Raw genomic sequence first — 24340 nt, forward strand, 5'->3', positions numbered from 1 at the left:
GACTGTGTGGGTGGATTATGTGACAGCAAGAAAAATAATTGGAACTAAAACAAAATACGAGTTATTTGGGAAACAGAGAATGTTGTAATAATGGGTGTAATGATGTGTTATTTCAATAAACCTAATATTCAGTGAAATAATGGTGGGGTCTTTAAGAGGCAGCATAAGCTAATAAAGCTCGCTCACAGATTACTGACATTTCAAGAGATGACAGCAGGGAAGTGTACAAACTGTATGTTTGGTGCTGAGGGGTGGATAAATTGCTGGAAAACATGAAAATATCAGAATACATTCACACAATACATCAGAAGCTACAGATATGGGCAGAAGTACAAGAGGAGTACAACAGTGTCAGTACTGTAACCACTGCTCTCTACACTTGCTTCCAAGTTTCCTTTCACATTCTATGAAAAGCAGCAAAGTCCCAACTCTGCCGGTCCAGCTAAGCCAAAGCCAATTTTTAAGATGCCTCTGCTGAACTATTTGGCCTGTTCTTTTTTGCCCCGGCTGATCAGATTCACACATCATTTCCAGGAGGGAGTGGGGTGCTGAATCAGAGGTCAAAGTAATGACCCATTGAGTTTGTTAGTCACAGAGTTCCAAAGTATACTCACACCTTGGAAAACACTTTCATTGCTCCACTGTTAGAAGTGTGCTCGTCAGCATGACTAACAATCACACTGTTGATCGCTTCTTGTGTCACAGAGTAGCTATTTTAATTGGTCTCTGATTTCCCATTTCCCCAAAGTTTCAAAACCAGTTGACTCCTATTCCAAAGAATTAATTTTCATGTCTACTTTTAAAAAGTGACAAGTATATTGCACTCAACATATTCATCCAATGCAGATTTACCTAAAGCAATACAGCAAGGAGGTAGTGTGGTGGTTAAGTTATTGAATTAGTACTTTAGAAGCCTGTATTAACAATCCAGAGTAATTCAAATCCCACCATAGCAGCTGTAGAATTTTAAAATGTGAGACTTTGTAATGCTGAGGAGAAAACTACTAGATTGAGATGAAAACTCATTTGGCTCACTAATGGCCTTCAGGGAAGGAAACCTGCCATCTCTACAAGCAGCTCCAGACACAGAAACATTGAGGCCTCTGAAATGAACCAGCAGGCCACTCCCTTTGGGGTAATTAACACTGGTCTTGCCAGCGATGTCCACAGCCTGAAAAGTGAAATTTAAAACATTACAGCACAAGATTAAAAAAAAGAGTTGCCTAGGTAAATCTTCAACTTGAATGTTGCAATTGTGCCCGAGGGCTTGCTCTGCCAAACATGGCACTTTCCTTTAAATCAAAAGTGTGAAAATGGACATTTCGACAGGCACCAGGGCTGGGCCCATCATAAACATACACACATCTTAGACATGACTAATTAAAAAAAAGGGAATCAAAGAACTGAAGTAAATGGCCTGCTTCTGTGCTCTATGATACAAGGTCATGTTCATGCAGCAACACCACTCCACCACCCAAAAACTAAAACAGGAATTCCAAAGAATTCCCATACAGGAACCAAGGACAAAATATCCGTCAACATAAACAGTCCAAGCTGGCAGATGTAGCATGGCTCTAATACGCTTACTGCACAGTTTCTAATTTCTAGTAATTGAGCAGCAAAACAGGCAAGCAAAGTAACCATTCTGCTGTGAAGTTTTAAAGGGAAGATAAGCAGCATTTTGTGTAGGAAACTAAAAGTAGATAGAGTCAGAATCATAGAGCACTACAACACAGAAACAGGCCCTTCAGCCCATCTAGACCATGACCGCCTGGTTTTCTGCCTAGTCCCATCTACCTGTATCCAGACCATAACCCTTCATACCTCTCTTTCATGTACCCATCCAAACTTCTCCTAAATGTTACAATTGAACCCGCATCCACCACTTCCACTGGCAGCTCGTTCCACACTCGCATCACCCTCTGAGTGAAGTAGTTCCCCCTCAGATTCCCCTGTTACTGACTCAGTGAATGTCCCTTTAAGATAGAGAGTGTGTGTGTATGTGTGTGTGGGGCGTGCTTACGTCAATAGAAGATAAAGGACGTAATGACGTTGTTGAAGAGGTTAGAAGAAGAAGAAGGAGAGAGAGAGAGAAGGGAGAGAGACACCAGCCTGCTTGTTTTCTCTACCGATGGATGAGAAACAATAACTGTGTTTGCTACTGAAATCCATGTATGGAAGTTGGAAGTAATCCGGTGGAGTTCACTTTGTTGCTGACCTGTAGAAGGAAACAGGTATTTGTATGTGGACGACCATGGTTCGGATGCTTTCGGGGTGAGGAAGTCACTACCGAGTAAACACTGAAGTGTCGTTTGGGTTCCATCGTGGAACATTTGGATTTCGTATGTACTCTCTCTATATTTTTCTACATCTACATCTTATCTTCTGACAACGGTGGTTGTTGAAGAAGCCTTGCTCATGTTTCACCTTATGGCTTGCGGAACTGAACTTTAAGAAACCATTCCGGAACTTGGAGTTTGGGACTTTGTCAAACAAACACACGACGAGTTTAGTTTTGGGGTTAACGTTCAAGGTTTAACATTTTTGAATTCTAACATACTAACATTATTACTTTTATTTTACGTATTATCATAAGTAGTGAATAATAAAATAGTTTTTAACACTGAATCATGCTCAGTGTGTTTCTTTTGTTGCTGGTTTGTGACAAAATTGGGGGCTCGTCCAGGATAGTTCCCAAGGTTAACGAGATTCGTCCGGGATCCAATCCAAACATTAACGAGTGTCGTCTGGGATCGTTCCCCAGATTGACGAGATTTGTTCGGGATTCAATCCAAAGATTTTTGAGGGAGGTCTGATAAATTCTTTTTAATTGGCTTGTGTGTGTGTGGAAACCAGCAGCAATGGATATTAAGGCATTTTTGGAGTCACCAACCCAAAAGGGATTGGAGGTGGCGAAAAAGGATGATTTGATAAAGATTGCTACAAGGCTAAACCTTACAGAAGTAAAGCAGTCTATGAGAAAGGCAGATATTCAGAGACTGATAGCTGGCCATTATGTGGAAAAGAAGGTGTTTGAGAAGGAAGTGTTAAAACAGTTTCCTGGCAGTGAAATAGCAATTTCGGAGGCACAGGTGCAGCTGGCAAAGATAGAGGCTGAACGAGAACAAAAGAAATTAGAAGCCGAACGAGATAAATTAGAGGCCGAACAAAAGATAACTCAGATGAAGTTAGAGGCTGAACGGAAACGGGAACTAATTCGGTTAAAGTTTGAGGCAGAGGAGAAGGAGAAACAGAGGCAGCATGAGTTACAAATGAAGCGTAGGAGTTCGGAATCTGATTCTGATGATGGTTTTTCAGCCAGCAGGGAGGTTCGATTAGTCCCTCCGTTTGAAGAAGATCAGGTTGATCAGTACTTCCAACATTTTGAAAAGGTTGCTGAGAGTTCAAACTGGCCAAGGAAAGGATGGGCTCTTATGGTACAGAGTGTGATTAAAGGTAAAGCTCAAAAAGCTTATTCTGCTTTGTCTGCTGCGGATGCAGCTGATTATACCAAGGTAAAACAAGCTATATTGAAGGCCTATGTATTGGTCCCTGAGGCTTATAGACAAAAATTCAGAGATTTGAGGAAATCTGCAGATCAGACATATGGAATTTGCCAATGGAAAGAGAATATGTTTTGAACGATGGTGCCTGGCTAAAAATGTAGATGGGGATTTTGATAAATTGAAAGAATTGATACTAGTGGAAGACTTTAAAAGATGTGTTCCAGCTGAATTAACAACATATTTAAATGAAAAGGCAGTGGAAACTTTACAAGAGACTGCTAGGTTGGCAGATGATTATGCTTTAACCCATAAATCCAAATGGGGACAACCTAAAACCTTTCAAAAGAGTTACAAAGACAATCCAGGTAAACCGGAGATTAAATTGGGAGGTAATCAAAAAGGAAAGGATGAAAAGAAGCCAGGGCTGGAGAAACCTGTTGAGCGTACTTGTTATTACTGTAGGAAACCTGGCCATGTGATATCTAATTGTGCCCTTTTGAAGAAAAAGAAGGAAGCTGGGCCCAATGCTTGCTTTCAGGCAATTAAAAATCAAAAAGGTTTAGGAGATGCTGTTAAAGATCAGTCCTTGCAAGAGGGAAAAGCGGAAAAGTTGGAGGAGGTGAGAAAAGAATTCCGTTCGTATGTATCAGAGGGTTTTGTTTCACTGAATGATGAGTCACCCCAGGTGCCAGTGAAAATTCTTAGAGATACTGGGGCTAGTCAATCTCTCTTGCTGGACAGTGTTTTAAATTTTGGTGAAGAAAGTGACACTGGTGAAGTAAATCTAGTACGAGGCGTTACAGGTGAGACCATGTCTGTCCCTTTTCACAGGGTGATTTTAAAGTCAAAGTTCGTAGAAGGACCAGTCGAGATAGGGATAAGACCTAGTTTGCCAGTGGAAGGAGTTTTTTTGTTATTGGGAAATGACCTTGCAGATGGAGAAATTGATCCTGTGGTACGGTTAACAACCAAACCAAGGATTGATGAGTCTGAGAATGATCCAGATGTTTACCCATCATGTGCGGTGACTCGAGCTAGAGCTAAAGAATTAGCCAAGACAGACAGTCTGGTGCAGTCTGATGTGGTTCCTTGTGACAGTCCTAAACAGGAAGAAAATTATGATGCCTTATCTGAGACTTTTCTGTCTTCACTGGAGGATCAACATCCTTGTAGTGAGCCTGAATTTAAAGATTTGTCTTTGTCGAGGAAGGATTTTATGGTGGAACAGACAAAGGACCCTGAGTTGACAGAATTGAAAGAAAAGCTCTCTCATGTGAGGAGATTGAAAAAGTGCCAACTGGATACTATGTCAAAAATGGAGTGTTAATGAGGAAATGGAGACCTCCTCATGTTCCTGTTAATGAGGAATGGGAAGTTATTCATCAGGTTGTTGTTCCAAAAGTTTATAGGGATGAGATTTTAAACCTGGCCCACAGTATGCCTTTGGGTGGTCATTTTGGGGTGAATAAAACTGTAGGGAAGATCTTGAAACAATTCTATTGGCCTGGTTTGAGAAAAGGTGTGGTGATGTTTTGTCGAACCTGTCACACATGTCAGATGGTAGGTAAACCAAATCAAAAACCCCCTGTGGCTCCGTTGAAGCCAATTCCTGCTTTTGGGGAGCCCTTTTCGAAGGTGATTGTGGACTGTGTTGGCCCCTTACTAAAGTCTAAGACTGGAAATCAGTATTTGTTAACCATCATGTGTGCCACTTCTAGATTTCCAGAGGCAATACCCCTTAGAAATATTAAGGCCAAGACGGTGTCAAAGGCTCTTGTAAAATTTTTTACCTTGTTTGGTTTGCCAAAAGAAATCCAATCTGATCAAGGTAGTAATTTTATGTCAAAAATTTTTCAACAAATAGTCTATGAGCTGGGAGCAAAGCAGATTGTATCATCTGCATATCACCCAGAATCTCAAGGAGCTCTGGAGAGATTTCATTCTACTCTCAAAAATATGCTGAAGACTTATTGCTTTGAAAACACCAAGGATTGGGACGAAGGTATCCATTTACTTTTGTTTGCCGTTAGAGAATCAATCCAGGAGTCAATAGGATTTAGTCCGTTTGAGCTTGTATTTGGACATAGGGTGAGAGGACCTTTGGAGTTGTTAAGAGAGCAATGGGTTAATGAGGAAGTTCACTTGAGTCTGTTGGACTATGTCCAAAAATTTAAAACTCGGTTGGAGAGAGTCTGCCAGCTAGCGAGAGAGAATTTGAAAACCAGCCAGATAAGAATGAAGACATATTTTGATAGACGTGCTCGGCCTAGGACATTCGCAGTGGGGCAAAAGGTGTTGGTATTTTTCCCTAGCCAAAATAATCCCTTGCAATCTTGTTTTTCTGGACCCTATGTTATTGAATCTCGAGTGACTGATCTAACATATATAATCAAAACACCAGGTAGACGCAAGAAAACACAACTCTGTCATGTAAACATGCTAAAACCTTATTATGAGAGGGATTCAGTTGTGGCCTTGGTGGATGATTGCATAGATAGAGTGGGAAAGGCAAAATTTCTTACAAAGATTGACCTATTAAAAGGGTACTGGTGTGTTCCATTAACAGATAGAGGAAGGGAGATTCCAGCCTTTGTAACCCCTTCTGGATTGTATGAATACAATGTTTTGCCATTTGGAATGAAAAATGCTCCGGCAACATTTCAAAGAATGATTAATTCAGTGATTCATGGGTTAAAACATACAGATGCCTACATTGACGACTTAGTGACTGGGAATGATACATGGGAGGATCACATCTCTGCGTTAGAAAGGTTGTTTGAAAGACTTTCCAAGGCTAACCTTACAGTTAACTTGGCTAAAAGTGAATTTGGCCATGCCACTGTGACGTATCTTGGTTATGTTGTAGATCAAGGCAAGCAAGCTCCTGTTCAGGCAAAAGTTCAAGCAATATCTGAGTTCCCTATTCCCACAGGTACGAGGACTGTTAAAAGATTTTTGGGAATGGTTGGATATTATCGAAAATTTTGTAAAATTTTGCTGATATTGCTCTTCCCCTAACTAATCTTCTGAAGAAGGGAGTAAAGTTTGTTTGGACAGATTCTTGTCAAGAAGCATTTGAGAAGCTGAAAGCCATTTTATGCTACCATCCTGTGCTCAAAACACCTGACTTTGAAAAGCCATTTTCATTAGCAGTAGATGCCAGTGATGAAGCTGCAGGAGCTGTGTTGTTGCAGAAGGGTGACCTTGATGATATTGACCATCCTGTAGCTTACTTTTCAAAGAAATTTAATGAGCATCAAAAGAATTATTCCACCATAGAGAAAGAATTACTGTCGCTTGTTTTAGCCTTGCAACATTTCAGTGTATATGTTTGCACCGCTCAGAAACCATTGACTGTGTATACAGATCATAACCCATTGGTGTTTCTGAGCCGAGTCAAAAACAAGAACAGAAGGCTGTTAAACTGGAGTTTAATTTTGCAAGAGTTTGATCTCACGATAACTCACATTAAAGGCAAAGATAATGTGATTGCTGATTTTCTTTCTCGATGTTAAATGGGAAACATGTATCTGTACTAATCTGATAGTCTGTAGTTGTGTAGCATGATAATTATTAACATTACTAACTGTATGTGCGGTTAAAATTTTCTTGGGAAAATTTTTTTTTAGGTGGGAGGTGTTACGGACTCAAGATAGAGAGTGTGTGTGTATGTGTGTGTGGGGCGTGCTTACGTCAATAGAAGATAAAGGACGTAATGACGTTGTTGAAGAGGTTAGAAGAAGAAGAAGGAGAGAGAGAGAGAAGGGAGAGAGACACCAGCCTGCTTGTTTTCTCTACCGATGGATGAGAAACAATAACTGTGTTTGCTACTGAAATCCATGTATGGAAGTTGGAAGTAATCCGGTGGAGTTCACTTTGTTGCTGACCTGTAGAAGGAAACAGGTATTTGTATGTGGACGACCATGGTTCGGATGCTTTCGGGGTGAGGAAGTCACTACCGAGTAAACACTGAAGTGTCGTTTGGGTTCCATCGTGGAACATTTGGATTTCGTATGTACTCTCTCTATATTTTTCTACATCTACATCTTATCTTCTGACAACGGTGGTTGTTGAAGAAGCCCTTGCTCATGTTTCACCTTATGGCTTGCGGAACTGAACTTTAAGAACCATTCCGGAACTTGGAGTTTGGGACTTTGTCAAACAAACACACGACGAGTTTAGTTTTGGGGTTAACGTTCAAGGTTTAACATTTTTGAATTCTAACATACTAACATTATTACTTTTATTTTACGTATTATCATAAGTAGTGATTAATAAAATAGTTTTTAACACTGAATCATGCTCAGTGTGTTTCTTTTGTTGCTGGTTTGTGACACCCCTTAAATATTTCACCTTTCACCCTAAGCCTATGACCTTAGTTCTAGTCTCACCCAACCTGAGGGGGAAAAGCCTGCATGCATTCACACTATCTATACCCCTCATAATTCTGTATACCTCTATAAGATCTCCCCTCATTCTCCTATGCTCCAGGGAATAAAGTTCTAACCTATTCAAACTCTGCCTGTAACTCAGGTCCTCAAGTCCTGGCAACAACTGTGTAAATTTTCTCTGCACTCTTTCAAGCTTATTGATATCTTTCCTGTAGGTAGGTGACCAGAACTGCCCACAATGCTCCAAATTTGGCCTCACCAACATCTTGTACAACTTCAACATAACATCCCAACTCAACATCCCAACTCCTGTACGCAATGCCCTGATTTATGAAGGCCAATGTGTCAAAAGCTCTCTTTACGACCCTATCTACCTATGATGCCACTTTCAAGGAACTAGGGACCCGTATTCCCAGATCCCCTTGTTCTACTGCATACTTCAGTGCCCTACTATTCACTGTGCAAGTCTTACCCTGGTTTATCCTCCCAAAGTGCATCACCTCACACTTGTCTGCATTAAATTCCATCTGCCATTTTTCAGCCCATTTACTCAGCTGGTCCAGATCACTTTGCAAGCTTTGATAGCCTTCCTCGCTGTCCACTACACCCCCAATCTCGGTGTCATCTGCAAATTTGCTGATCCAGTTTACCACATTATCATCTAAATCATTAATATAGGTGATAAACAACAACAGGCCCAGCACTGATCCCTGCGGCACACCAGTAGACACAGGCTTCCAGTCAGAGAGAACCATCTACTACCACTCTCTGGCTTCTCCCTCTAAGCCAACATTGAATCCAATTGACTACATCATTCTGAATGCCCAGCAACTTAACCTTCTGGAGCAGTCTGCAATGTGGGACTTTTTCCAAAGGCCTTGCTAAAGTCTACGTAGACAACATCTACTGCCTTCCCTTCATCAACCTTCCTGATAACCTCCTCAAAAAACTCTATTAGATTGGTTAGACATGACTTGCCATGCACAGAGCCATGTTGACTAACCCTAATCAGGCCGTTTATCCAAATACTTATATATCCTGTCCTTCAGAATACCTTCCAATAATTTACCCACAACTGACGTCAGGCTCACCGGCCTATAATTTCCTGGCTTATTCTTAGAGCCTTTCTTAAACAACATTAGCTATCCTCCAGTCCTCCGGCACCTTACCTGTGGCCAAGGATATTTTAAGTATCTCTGCCAGGGCCCCTGCAATTTCTGCACTCGCTTCCCACAAGGTCCTAGGGGACACCTTGTCAGGCCCTGGGGATTTATCCACCCTCTTCTGTAATCCAGATATGGTCCATGACCTCACTACTCTTTTTCCTCAGTTCTTTAGACTGTGTCTGTCTCCCAAGTAAACACAGATGCAAAAAATTAATTTAAAATCTCCCCATCTCTTTTGGCTCCATGCACAGATGACCCGCCAATCTTCAAGAAGACCAATTTTGTCCCCTTGCTATCTTTTTGCTCTTAATAGAGCTATAGAAGCCATTTTGGATTCTCTTTCACCTTGCCTGCAAGAGCAACCTCATGTCCCCTTTCAGCCCTCCTGATTTCTCTCAAGTGTTCTCTTGCATTTCTTATGCTCCTCAAACGCCTCATTTGATCCTCACTGCCTATACCTGATATGCACCTCCTTTTTCTTTACCAGGGCCTCAATATCCCTCAATAACCAAGATTCCCTAAACCTGTTAGCCTTGCCTTTTATCCTAACAGGAACATACAGATTCTGTACTCTCACTCACCAAGCATCTCTTTGCTGGAAAACAACCTATCCCAGTCCACACCTGCTGGATCCCTTCTGATGCCATTAAAATTAGCCTTCCTCCAGTTTAGAATCTTAACCCTAGGACCAGTCCTATCCTTTCCATAATTACCTTGAAACTAATGTAATTATGATCACCAGATCCAAAGTGTTCCCCTACACTCACTTCTGTCACCTGCCCCGTCTCATTCCCAAAGAGGAGATCCTGTATCGCATTCTCTCCAGTTGGGACCTCTACATATTGATTGAGGAAACTTTCCTGAACACATTTGACAAACTCTATCCCATCCAGTCCTTTTACAGTATGGGAGTCCCAGTCAATATGTGGAAAGTTAAAATCACCTACTATCACAACTTTATATTTCCTGCAACTGTCTGCTATCTCTCTACAAATTTGCTCCTCTAAATTCTACTGACTATTGGGAGGTCTATAATATAGTCCCATTAACGTGGTCGTCCCTTTTTTATTCCTCATTTCCACCCAAATTCCCTCGGTAGTTGAGCCCTCCAGTACGTCCTTTCTGAGCAATGCCGTGACATTTTCCCTGATGAGTCATGCCACCCCTCCCCCTTTAACACCTCCCCCTCTTTCATGTTTAAAACATCAGAACCCTGGAACACTGAGCTGCCAGTCCTGCCTCTCCTGCAACCAAGTCTCACCAATGGTACAACATCATAAGTCCACATACAGATCCATACTCTAAGTTCATCTGCCTCACCCTACAATACTCCTTGCATTGAAATAGATGCAACTCAGAACATTAGTCCCACCACCTTCAACCTTTCGGTTTCCATCTTTGCTTGTAGTCTTAGCATCTACTTTCCCCACAGCCCCTCCACTTGCTGCCCTGCCACTGGTTCCCACCACCCCCCCACCCCCCGTAACTCTAGTTTAACCCCCACCCTGAGCAGCACTTCCCGCAAGGATACTGGTCCCCCTCTAGTTCAGATGCAAATAGTCTCATTTGTACAGATCCCACCTGCCCTGGAAGAGAGCCCAATGATCTAAAAATCTGAAGCCATCCCTCCTGCACCATCTGCTTAGCCACATGTTAAAATGCATTATCTTCCTATTTCTTGCCTCACTAGCACGTGGCACAGGTAGCAATCCCGAGATCATCACCCTGGAGGTCCTGTCTTTTAACTTGGCACCTAACTCCCGGAATTCACTTTGCAGGACCTCGTCACTTTTCCTGCCCATATTATCGGTTCCAATGTGTACCACAACCTCTGGCTGCTGACCCTCCCCCTTAAGAATGCTATGGACTCGATCCGAGATATCTCTGACCCTGGCACCTGGGAGGCAATATACCATCCAAGAGCCTCATTCTTGTCCACAGAACTTCCTGTCTGCTCCCCTGACCAATGAATCCCCTATCACTACCGCTTGCCTCTTTTCCCCCCTTCCCTTCTGAGCCAAAGAGCCAGACTCAGCGTGCGAGACCTGACCGCTGTGACTTTCCCCGGTAGGTCATCCCACCCAACAGTATCTAAAATGTTATACTTATTATTGAGGGGAACAGCCACAGGGGTACCCTGCACTGACTGCCTATTCCCTTTCTCTCTCCTGGCTGTCAGCCAGCTACCTGCTTCGTGCAACTTGGGTGTGACTGCTGCCTATCAACCTGTAAACTCCTGTCTATCAACCCCTCAATCTCCTGAATGATCCAAAGGTCATCCAGTTCCAGTTTCCTAACACGGTTTGTAAGGAGCTGCAGCCGTATGCACTTCTCGCAGATGTAGTCATCAGGGACACTGGAGGTCTCCCTGACTTCCCACATCATGCAATAAAAGCACACCACTGCAATGGGTGTCATTCCCACTGCTCTACCTGGGCAATAATAAAGAAAGAACAGAACATAGAACAGTACAGCACAATACAGAATCTAAATCAGTTGCTCTGGAATTCAACATCTAGACTCTTCACCTACATGCCCTCCAAATCTATCATTCAGGCTACACCTGACCAAGCTGTCATTCACCTCCCCTACCATCTCCTTTAGCTTCATTCCATTTTTGGCTGATTGCACTTTTGAAGTGCCTCAAGCTGTTATTCTACACTAAAATGGCTGTTTAGCTGTGAACTGTTGTTTCAGAAATGATGCAAATGAATTATTTTATATGAAATTGTCCAGGGATTATAAATAAACATTCAATTTCTATTATCCCAAGGGCATAGCAAACAAGGAGAATAAATAAAAACCACACAAAAGACTTCAGTGAAGAAAATGTTGAAAAAGGAAATGGTACTTTTACGAAAAAATTATGCTGCAAACTGTTCAATAGCATGAAGCTCCATTGTAGAACTTAGTAATATTCATACAAGTTTCAGTTTTCACTTATTTCCACAATGTTCAGTGCCAAGATCCACTAACCCAAGGCTTTAGAATCAGAATGTACCTTATACAATCAGCTAACTTATCCAAATGGCTGAATTAATTGATGATCATATTCCTTAGTGGATATGTCACTAGCCAATTTGTGATCACCTAGATTTAACGAGGTAGAATGAAATTCAACAGTTTCTGATTTATACTGGTAAACTATTGAACAGATTTATTAAAATTAAAAAGAAAAACACTACTAATTGATACCAAAAATAAACTGCTTGCACCTTTGTGGGGGGCTCAAATAATCCAGGTAGGTCACATCCACATGAAGCGTTGTAAAAGCAGTATGTGTTGTCCAGATAGCTCACTGTCAAATTTCATCAGGATTGTATGGCCATTTTAAAATACATTTGCAACTACATAATATCAAATATCAGCAAGAATTAAAGTAGAAGTACTTGCTAACTAATTGATATACATCTCTCATCTCCTTTGAGGTTAAAACTAAGAAATAGAAAGTTGTATCAGATTTTCTTCAGACAAAAAGCCTCTGTCCACTTAAGATTTGCTGACAAACACTTCACATTAATAGGCTTCAGTTCATGCAATCTGTTTGTAATACTTTTCCAGCCTAGGGAAAGACAGTTGGCAGCAACTCATATTGGACTGGTCATTATTTCTTTGCTGCAAAAGCAGAAAATGCTGTGAAGTGCTCAGCAGATTAAGCAGCACTTGGAGAGGGACAGGTGTTACTTTTACTGAAATGTGCCATTTCCCAGCACTTTCTACTTATGTTTCACATTTTAAGGATTGGTAGTCTTTCGCTTTAACATCGTATCAATATTAGACACAGTCTTAATGATTCAAACTACTTTTTGTCATATGCATGACCTTACATGAAGATAGCTTAAAAGATGGTAGCATTTAAGAAGAGCTTTATAAAAGATCTCTCTTAAAATAATGCCTGGTTGTTCTGGGAAATACCAGCAGTTCTGCACTGAATTGCTACCATTTCTCAACACAAGTTACAGTACACCTTGGGATATGTGCAAATGCAAGAGTCACAAACTTTACAACCAAGAGTCTCTAGCAATCCCAGGCTATATTCTGCTGCTGGATTCCCCATGGAAGAATGCAAGTTTATTTTATTTTAATTGCAATTGTTGTGCTTAATTACGCCAATTATTTTAAAACATTTGTCTTTTTTATATTAATATTTTAAGAGATAGTTCTGAAAATTAGAGACATTTGGAGACACTGTAAAATCATGACAGTTTTGACAAGAGAATAGGGCTTTGCCAGTTGTCGAGATTATTCACATTTCATTGGAGGGCTTGGTCTGGACCACACATATTCTACAAGTTGCTGCAACTGCTCAAATCTAAGACCTTCTGGATAAACAAGATTAGTTTTCTAGTTTCAGCCAAATTAATTCTGGAATGAGTGAACAGTCACCCAACGAAACATTAATTCTGTTCCTTTCTCCACAGATGCTGTGACTGAGTAATTCCAGCACTTTGTTTTTTTAGCCCTATATTGGTGTACAATGATTTTGATATCGCAGAGTGATACTATCTTTGTATTTTCTCTCTGTATGGAAATTAAATATCAATGGCTTGAATAATTTTGCATTTGATTTTATACATCTTTTTATAAAAAGGTCCCAAGTTCAAGGTTTTCAGATGATGTCTTAGGTTGCAAGCAATGAAATATTTATAGATATTTAGGGGAGGTTTGGTAATGCAAAGAGGTTGGCATGATTGCGAGTAGAAAGCTTTGAATATTGTAAAAGCAAGAAAATTTTTGACTTCTGGAGCAGATGGGGTATTGCCATGTTGTATCTGGTGGAAAAGAGATCCTGGGGCAAAACAGCTGTCAGGTCGCCTTGGGGTGCCATTGTAGTTAATTCTCATTTATTTAAGGGGGTACAATGTGAGAACTGGGAGACTTTGGTGGTTGGAGGACAGTAACAAGAATTTATTGGGGTTTGAAGAAGTTAGAGTCATGTGCCGAACAATCCAAGTGCATTGGAAGGATTATAGGAAGGATGTGGAAGCATTGAAAAGGGTGCAGAGGAGATTTACCAGAATGCTGCCTGGTTAGAGAGTATGCATTATGAGGAGAGACTAAGGGAGCTAGGGCTTTACTCTTTGGAGAGAAGGAGGATGAGAGGAGACATGATAGAGGTGTACAAAATATTAAGAGGAATAGATAGAGTAGACAGCCAGCACCTCTTTCCCTGGGCACCAATGCTCAATAGCTTTAAAGTAATGGGTGGGAAGTTCAGGGGAGGTATCAGAGAAGGTTTTTTACCCAGAGAGTGGTTGGGGCATGGAATGTGCTGCCTGGGGTAGTGGTGGAGGCAGGTATGTTGGTCAAATTCAAGAGATTGTTAGATAAGCATATGGAGGAATTTAAAATAGAGGGATATGTGGGAGGAAGGGGTTAGATGGTCTTAGGCGAGGTTTAAAGGTCGGCACAACATTGTGGGCCGAAGGGCCTGTATTGTGCTGTACTGTTCTATGTAAGATGCATGGTATAGTCTGAGTGGAACAATAATGAACCCTGGGTTGCCATTTTCCAGAGCACTTCAACTTTTCAGGAATTTGGGAAATGTCGAAGGAGTGGGTGTGTGGTAATAAAATGAGACATCTAACACACGATGACTTTTTTGGGGAGGTACTGGAAGAAATACTCAAGTCTTTATCTGGCAATACCCTGCTGCACCAGATGTTTCAATGTGCTATCATTCAGATAAGAATACCGTCCAATTTCTTTGGAGATCATATGCATGTGTGAGGAATAATGATGGAGAGTGTGCAAGTGAGAAAGAGTGCTAAAAGAATAGAGATATCAAGGAGAAGGGAAAGACACACCAAATTAGAGACATAGGAAGGACAAATACTGACAGAGGAAGAAAGTAGGACAAAAGGGGCCAAGAACAAGGTACCAGCACTGCTGGAACTCAAATAATACAGGAAATGCTACAATACTCGAAAAGACAGACAGCAGCTGAGGAAGAAACAAAGGTAACCGATTCAGGAAAATGACCTTTCATCAGATCAGCTCTGAAAAACAGCTTTCCACTTGCTGCTCTCTCCAAAATGCTGCCTGGCTTGATAAGTACTTCCAGCACTTTCCGTTTTATTTTTAGGCATGAGGGCAATTCGAAAATCATAAATTATTGCTGTGTTCATTAATTAATTAGTAAAGAGTCACTTCAATTTTAACAGATCAAACTTATGATCAATAAATCCTTGAGATGCCCACTTTTAAATATTAAATTCAGCGTAATTACATTTCACTTCATTCCAAAGCCTTTAACACACTGTAAAATAAATTCACTGTTCTCAATTATGAAGCCCAGTGCAGTCACCTGTTTAATTCCTTGCACCTTCACCACCTCAGTCAACCAGTTGGTGGCATCTGTTGTTCCTGTTTGGGAGCAGATATAATCCTGGGACAGCACGATTCCATCTAAAAGCGGATTAACACCAGAGTATTTTTGCTGAGAAGATTGTCATTAGCTTTTGCTTCAGTTGCAATCTGTCATCTTTTAATTCTCATAACAAGGTCAGCTTCATCACATCTGTGACTATTCAGTTCTTTGTTTACAAACAGTACTACATGTTATATATTTTGTCAAGTATAAAATCCTTGTGCAAACCCCAGCAAAAGGTACAGAACTGAGTATTGCAATACTGCACAGACCAAAGTCCAAATGCTCATCCTATCAGCAAGGACGAACATCCAGTGCCAAATTTTCTGAAGAGCACATCCACCGTCATTAAATATGAAGAGAACTTTGAAGCCATCTGGCTTGACTCAGTCCAATAAGCATTTAAAATTGATTGTATCATCATGAAAAGTATGCTGTAATCAATGCAACCTAATACAAAAACTCAATGGCAAACCAAATATTCATACATTTTAATTATCAATTGGACATGAACTAGGTGCACACCTCAGCCTGTTAAATATCTGTGATTTAGTGATCCTATTGCACTAACTGATTCTAACAGTACAGGTACAGTTCAGTATGTTCCTCCCAAAAGAGATACAACAAACTTCTATGTTCATTCACTGGTATATCAATCTTCCACCATTATTCAGCAATTTTCAGGAGGGTTAGCACTTACCACAACATTACTAATGGAACGGGACCTTCTTCACAACCCCCATTACAGACAGCAATGATTTTTGAGCTCATGTTAAAAGAACCCTTCCAAAAATATCTGCCTAATATGCAGGAAAATGCATTCTGAAATGCAAAAATCATGCTCCCAAAAACACACAAATCTTTTTATTTTTGGGGCTAGCAGAGAGGGAGACAGGACAAAGCAGAAAAATTCCTGAGGTAATTCAAAACAGGTGTGGTGGTCAGTGGTCATAGGAGTTATACAGAACAGAAACATTCATGCCAACCATTTTGGCCATCTACACCATTTTGCCCGCATTGGGGCCATATCTTTCTTAACTTGAGTACCAAACTTACCAATCATTCCTTCTACATTCACATCCAAGTCATTAATATATATATATCACAAACAACAAGGGTCCCAGCACCAATCCCTACAGTACACACCGGTCACAGACTTCAATTCAGAAAAGCAACCTTCCACCCACAGCCTCTGCCTCATATCCTTCTTGGACCAGCCCAACATGCAGGACCTCATCAAAAGCTTTACTGAAGTCCATATAGAGTCAACTGCCCTTCTTTCATCTATCTTCTTAGTTATCTCCTCAAATAACTCAAAACGAATTAGTGAGGCAGAAATTCTCTCACGTAAGCCATACTGACCATCCCTGATCAGTTCCTGCCTTTCCAAATGTATATAAATCTTATCCATTTTAAGATATCTTTATTAGTCACATGTACATCGAAACATGGTGAATTTTCTGCAATAATTTCCCTACCTCTGACACAAGGCTCACCGCCCTGTAGTTACCCATTTTATCCCTGCTGCCCTTCTTAAATAAGGAACATTAGCCAACCTCCAAGTCTTCTGTTACCTCACCCATAGATAACAATGATGCAAAAATCTCCTCCTTTGCTCCTCCTGGGAAAGATCTCATCCTGCCCTAAAGATTATCAACTCTTATGCATTCCGAACATCTAACACTTCCCCTCCTTAATACTTCTTAATAATTCTTAACATGCTCCAGAATATCAACTGCTCCTTTCTGAATTCACCATCCTCCAACTTCTCTTTGGTGAATACAGATGAGAAGCACTCATTTAGGACCTCACCCACATCCCCTGGCTCCACACTTAGACTAATCTTTTGGTTCCTAAGGGGACCACTCTCACCCTGGCTACCCTCTTGCTCCTGATGTACTTGTTAGATCCTGGGGATAGAAAGTTGGGGCAGAAGATTGATTTCTCAGTGTTTCCCCACCCAAATATCACTGTGTTCCTTTGACATCAGGTTACTCCTTGTTCCTCTTTCCTCTACCCCTCCTTTGAACATCACGGCAGTAATTAAAGAGAAGTTCTTGGAGGTCGTATAGTTAGAACTTGGAATAAGAGAGGCCTGATCACTTTGCTGGGGTTGGCCTTCTAATGGTCAGCAGATATGTAAGCAAATTACAAAAAGGCATAAGAGTAATAGGGTAATAGTGGGGGATTTTAACTTCCCCAATATTGACTGGGATTGCTATTATGCAAGGATCAAAGATTGGGTGGAATTTGTTAGGTGTGTCCAAGAGTTTTTTGACACAGTATATAGAGAGTCCTACTAGAGACAGGGCAGTACTTGACCATATCTTAGGAAATGAAATTGGACAGGTGCTGGATGTGTCACGGGGAACATGTTGGAACAGTGGTCACGATTCTGTAAGTTTCAAGGTAGTTATGGAAAGGAATTATGGTTGGTACTCAAATTAAGGCCCTATTTTGTAAAAGTAAATTTCAATAGTGTAAGAGAGGACCTGGCAAAAGTTGCTTGGGAGCAGATGTTTGTGAGTAAAATGACATCTGATAAGTGGGAGTCTTTTAAAAGAGAGTAAGATTCTAGGGCCAGCATATTCCAGTAAGGATGAAAGCAAAGATGTTGTATTAGGGAACTTTGGACAGCAAGGGGTATTGAAGGTTTGATCAGGAAAGAAAAGGAAGCATATGACAGGTATAGGCAACTGGAATTGAATGAGTCTCTTGAGAAATCCAGAGATTGTAGGAGAGAACTTGAGAAAGAAACTAAGAGGGCAAAGAGGGACCATGACATTTCCTTGCAAGTAAGATAAAGAAAATCTTCTGCCCCAACTTTCTATCCCCAGGATCTAACAATTTCAAAATGGAAATCCAAATCTGAAATCAGTTTCAAAAGAAGTTTCCATTAGCTTGTATTTCAGACACTCCCTTGCATCTCTTGGATTGCAGCTAAAAGGAAAACATAAGTAAAACTGTTGAATTATGGATGAAAGGCAAGTTATGAATATTGTGAGAAGTTAATATATTGTTCACTGTTAAACATCAATGGATATGTCAAGGGTCAGTGATCATAATTCCTAGAATACAGATAGCAGTGGAGCATGAGATTTTGAAGGTTAGACAGAAACTTTTTCTATGGATTCAACAGTTGTGACTCCCCATCTTCAATACAGCCTTTAAATGCTTATTTTCAAGATCAAGGTTTGTGATTTTGGGTGGTGCCATGTTGTGATCTGAGCATCCTGCATAATTCAGGACCTGAAGTCTAGACTTTCTCCATTAATAAAGTTATAGGAAGTCAAAACTGTTTTCTTCACTAATGTTAACAATTATAGCACCAGGTTCTTGGAAATAAATGCAACTGGGTCAGGTGTTGGAACAGAAGAATTAAATATTTAAAAACCTCTATTCTTTCCTGTTGTGGGAAGAACCTTGCTCTGTTACATTAGCTGAACTCTTAAAATGGAAGTTAAAGATCAAAATAACTTTCTTTCCCAAGAGGAAGAGTGAACAGAATTACATTCCCTTGAATGGTTGCTTAGTAAGGAGGAAAGACAGCCATATTCTGGTAATTAGAAAACACACTTTCCTGATTTTACCAAATAAGAAATTCTTTCATTCATACAAAAATTGCTATAATTGAAGTCATTTATATCATGCAGGCCTGTCCAAATAGGGTCCAGAAGAAAAGCTGAATGGCTCCTCTATCCTGGCACAATTAAGCCAGAACAGAACTCAACAGTAGCTTAAATTATATTGAGCATAAATTCCCAATACAGATTGAATCACAATGAAAACCAACTGCAAATCTTCACAAAGATCTTGCACTTTCATTAACTTCCACAGCAGCTCAAAGGAAGAAATCTCTGCCTGTGATTATTATAATGCAACTACTAACCAACAGTTTGGAAGAATCTTAAATGGAAAATCCCAGTGATTTTTTATTGCAGCATTGATTACAATATAACATCTGCTTCAAGCTATTTCGTGTGTGGTGAAACTTGTGATTATTCACTTCAGCTCGTTATTTACCACTTGTAAAGTAAATTACAAACTTCAGTGGGAGAGAGCCCACAAATAACCAAAAGAACAGTAGACTATTTAACTCCTTGTGCCTGATCTGCCATTCAAAAAGATCATGACCTTTATCTCAGCACCATTTTCTTGCACTTGTCCCATATCCCTTGATTACGTCTTGTATCCAAAATTTATCAACCTTGGTCTTTAATATATTGAGTGACTGAGCTACCACAGCCTCTTGGGTAGGGAATTCCAAAGATTAACCACCCTCAGGGTGAAAAAATCTTAAACAGCCAACCTTTTACATAGACCCTGGGTTCCAGATGTCCCTTGCAGAGGAAACATCAACTTCATACCTAACCTATTAAGATCCTCAAGAGCTTTACATGTTTCAATGAGATCACCTCTAATTCTTGTAACCTCAGGTGAGGACAGCCCCAGACTGCTTAACCTCAATAACAAACCTGGCATTCCAGGAACCAATTCAGTGGAAGGCAGAGAAGGACAGAAAAGAATAACAGGTTGCAGAACAAAAATATTTTATTACAAGAATTCTGGAAAACCAATAGCACACTCCACAGATGCTGTCTAATAATCAAGTTAACATGGAGTGTACAACTAAACAGTGTGCTCAAAAACCTTTCCAGGACACCTGGCACACTAAAGATCTCCTGCTTTCCAATACAGCAAAAGTTGCCATTTACACAGGATAAATGTTTGTTCTTTTCGACATTAGCTTCCACTGGATCATTAACATCCACCTGGACATTTGTGTTTCAGATTTCTAGTACCAGCATTATTTTAAATTTGATCAAAACATTTATGTATCAGACTGAAGGGTCATTTAACGGAGAGGTTAATTCTGTTGCTCTCTGCTGCCTGACACTTGAGTATCTCCAGAATTTTCTGCTGTTACTGCTTCCAAATTACAAAACCCCACAAACTATAGTGAGAGAAATAGGACCAAATAATATGCTCTGATGGGATACAGTAACAGATTGAATACTGGGACAAATCATGAACATCCACCTGAGCAAGTGGAAGAGCTTCTCTTTATAAGTCTCATATGATAGGGTTACTGCACTCTGTTAGCACAGAACATTAAACAACTGTCATAAACTACTTTAGTGACCACAGACCAACAAAATAAATCTTTCACCTCAAGCACTCATTTCCTCTTTCAACACTATGTGGAACATAAAAGGACCACATAATATCTGCTATGACCTTGGCCATAATGTAGTACAATTCACTGCCTTACCACATTCCATTCTCAAATTAATTTGGATGTCAACATGATCTTATCAAACAAATCAAGACGTTTCCACTTGTAAAGCAATAGAGAACATAGAACAGTACAGCACAGGAATAGGCCCTTCAGCTGATGATGCTTGTGCCGTTCACAATGCCAATTTTAACTAATCCTATCTGCCTACACGTGGTCTATATTGCTCCAACCCCTGCCTGTTAATATGCCTGTCTAAATGCCTCTTAAATGTTGTTATTGTATCTGTCTCCACCATTTCTCCTGGCAGAAGAAATGTACTCTGTGTAGAAGAAGCTTGTCTCGTAAATCTCCTTTAAACTTTCCCACTCTCACCTTAAACCTAGTATTTAACATTTCCACCCTGGGAAAAAGACTGTTTATCTATGCCTCTCATAAATTCCATCAGATCACCCCTCAACCTCCAACAGAGAAAACAATCCAAGTTTGTCCAACTCCCCCCCCCCACCCCCCACATTGCTAATACTCTCTGATCCAGGGAACACCCTGGTAAACATCTTCTGCACTCTCTCCAAAGCTTCTACCACCTTCCTGTATGCAGTGACCAGAACTGCACACACTACTCCAAACATGGCCTAACTGAAGTTTTATACAATTGCCAACATGACTTCCTAACTTTTATACACAACACCCTGACCAATGAAGGCAAACACGCCATCCACCTACTTTATCTACTTGTGTTGACACCGTCAAGGAGCTATGGATGTGCACCCCAAGATCCCCCTGTACATCAATGCTCCCAAGGGTCCTACCATTTACTGTACACTAAACAGATAAATTCTATATTCTGTAATACTGCATAGGTAACATTTCATACCATAAAAGTTCTATAAACCTTTCTTGGACCTGGGCTTGCAGCTCTTGATAATATATAAAAGGTAACTTTGCTTCAAAAATAAGTCACCATTGACACAAAACTGATATCTAGTCAGGCTTGATATGTAAAAAAAAATAAGCAGAAGGATAATGTACAATCTAACAAATGGCACACTATCCTCCTCCAAGGGAATTTAATGCATCTAGCATTCCACAACCAGGATAATTTCTATTCCCCAAACGACAATAGCAAATTTTAAAAATGTTGTCAATATATACCTGCAGCAGAAGGTTATTTGCTTTTAAGGTTTTCCTCACAACTTCCTTTAACCAAGGGAAGCTTAAGAAACCCATTAATTGACAAATAATTTACAGCCACAGCTGTCCAAATACTATGGTTTGCCTCACTTCTTCGCATATCCACGTGACCAAGAACACTTTGTAGCCTTATGTTACATTATACTTCATGTACCATCAAGAGATGATTCAGGAAATCAGGATGAATAATTGACCTTACTCAGTAATGGACCATTAGATTATGGAAAAGTAATAAGTTACAAGTCTTGGTGTGTTTTGATTTTATTACTTTATAAGTGATTAACCACATGCACACATTAGGGATGATTTCCAAGAATATCCAACAGGTGACAACAGCTATTTTAAGATTGAAAATTAGTAGCTTTCAAAACCTTAAGCGCTTGTCAGATCGAGAACAACTGAATATCATATAAAAAGCCAACCAACTTAAACACGTTTGAAATAGTACCACACACATTAAAACATGGTGATCCATTATGCCTAACAAGAATGACACTTCAGGAAACCCTTCACTGTCTGCAAAGTATATTGTGATTACTGGGGTCATTAAAGGCACTATATACATGAAGGCACAGCATTTTTCATTTGTATATACAAGTAAGCCCTAAACTAATGTAGAATCCCTTTGTACCATGTACACTTGAGCAAGTATGATTGGTAATTAAAAATCATGAAGTTTAGATACAAGACAGAGAAAAGCAGGACAAGCATGAAAATTTAAATTATACTAAACATACAAACATGTAGCAGTCAAAAGTACAAGAAATGATTTGATTGGAATACAAACTTCATTTGTCCTCTTATCTAATTATCCAGTTGACTGTAATACACAGTCATTAAGTGGACCAAATATTTAGGTTCCTCCCTCCAAATTTATCCCCTAATCTGCTCCGTTGATTTGTGTGGCTCAAATGTGCCAAATACTCACTTCGCCAGCTTACTAAAGTGCATCAGAATTACACAGAAATGTGGCTTAATTCAACAGCTCCCACTGCCATTACATATCCAGCTGCACAAAATAGAAAAATTTCTATTAGAAATTATTCAGCACAAACTGGCTGCAATAGAGATCATACCACAAGAGGCAGATTCAGAGATCAATCCACAAGAGATGGCCATGAGTACACTGCAGTCTGCTTCCGCATGACATTCAGGTCATGTAACCAATATAATGTTAATATACTAGACAAAAATACACCTCAAGTGGATACAAACAACAGTAAACTGCTGGTATAAAAACAGAAAATGTTGGAAACACTCAGCAGGTCAGACAGCATCTGTGGGAAAAAGACAGTGATAATTCTTCAGGTCAAAGACTCTTCATCAGAACAGGGAAAGTTAGAGAACAAGTTATTTTATAACTTGCACAGAAAGTGGGGAAAGGATGAATAAGAAAAAGGGAATTTCTCTGATAGGATGAGGCCAGGGTTGCCCAGGTAATTACATTAAGGGAGCCATCTGATTAATAGATTAATGAAAGCAGTTAAAGACAAAAAAAAACAAAAAGGGGCACATTATTGCTGTGAAATGCAGGTCAGAACTGTTGCTGAGACTTGATACCAAAAGGAGAACGTAAGAAATATTCAGAAGGTTGGACAGAGTCTGTAGAAAGAGAAACCCTGAGTTAATATTACAGCTGTAGCATAATTGACCACTTCTAATATAAACAGGATAAGTTATCTGAAACTATTGAATCCAATATTGAACCCCGAAAGGTGCAACCTGCCTGGATAGCTGGGGTGGTGTTCCTCAAGTTTATGTTGGGCTTTGCTGGAATAGGTCAGTGGGAGAGTAGGATGGAAAATTAAAGTGACAAGCTCAGGGCTATCCTTGTGAACGGAACAGAGGGGTTTTTCAAACAAGTCACTCAATCTGTGCTTGCCTTCTCTGATGTAGAGGAAACCACATCAGCAGCACAAAATGAGATTGGAACAAGTGCAAGTAAATCACTACCTCACCTGGAAAAACTGTGTGGGTCCCTGAATGATGGGAAAGGAGTGTAAAGGTCTTTCATCTCCCATGATTCCATGGGAAATTGCCTCGTGAAGGGGAATGGTCAGTGGAGATGGAACAGGGGGAGTCATGAATGGAACAGTTACTCCAGAATGCTGAAAGGGGAAGGGGGTGGAAAGATGCATCTGCCCATGGAACAGTATTCAAGGCTACAGATATTGCAAAGGATGATCAGTTGATGCAGAGGGGTGGAAGATGAGGACCACAGAACCATATCCTGGCTCTGGACAGGAGGGGTGGGTGAGAGCAGAATACTTATTTCAGTTTTACTCAGACCCTCTCCCACAACTCTTTCTGGTACATTAGCAAGTATATTCATGCTGCTTCCTGCACTCATACTTTTATTACTTTTGCTGCCAATTGCCCCCTGCTCTAACCTTCACATGGTCCATCTCTGACTTTCTCTTACTTTTCTCCCTATCCTTAGTCTGGCTGAAAAGAATTGTTGGGGTTCCCCAGTCCTC

General features: G+C 40.3%; 2 protein-coding genes across 5 annotated transcripts in view; one reads left to right on the plus strand and one right to left on the minus strand.

Moving 5' to 3' along the window:
- The window catches only part of LOC127570453 (protein PALS2-like), a 105100-nt gene that overhangs the window by 39812 nt on the left and 40948 nt on the right, over positions 1-24340 (minus strand). For 2 of the 4 annotated variants that reach the window (XM_052016054.1, XM_052016056.1), the window contains exon 2: positions 15371-15471. The exons of the other annotated variants lie outside the window; for them this stretch is intronic. The gene's annotated coding sequence lies outside the window, so the exon portion shown is untranslated. The remainder of the gene's footprint in view (positions 1-15370; positions 15472-24340) is intronic. 4 annotated transcript variants of the gene reach the window in all.
- The window catches only part of LOC127570450 (uncharacterized), a 111427-nt gene continuing 89846 nt past the window's right edge, over positions 2760-24340 (plus strand). Inside the window, exon 1 of the mRNA XM_052016049.1 lies at positions 2760-2810. The gene's annotated coding sequence lies outside the window, so the exon portion shown is untranslated. The remainder of the gene's footprint in view (positions 2811-24340) is intronic.

Source organism: Pristis pectinata, chromosome 5, assembly GCF_009764475.1.
Source record: "Pristis pectinata isolate sPriPec2 chromosome 5, sPriPec2.1.pri, whole genome shotgun sequence".
In the NCBI taxonomy this organism is placed as follows: domain Eukaryota; kingdom Metazoa; phylum Chordata; class Chondrichthyes; order Rhinopristiformes; family Pristidae; genus Pristis; species Pristis pectinata.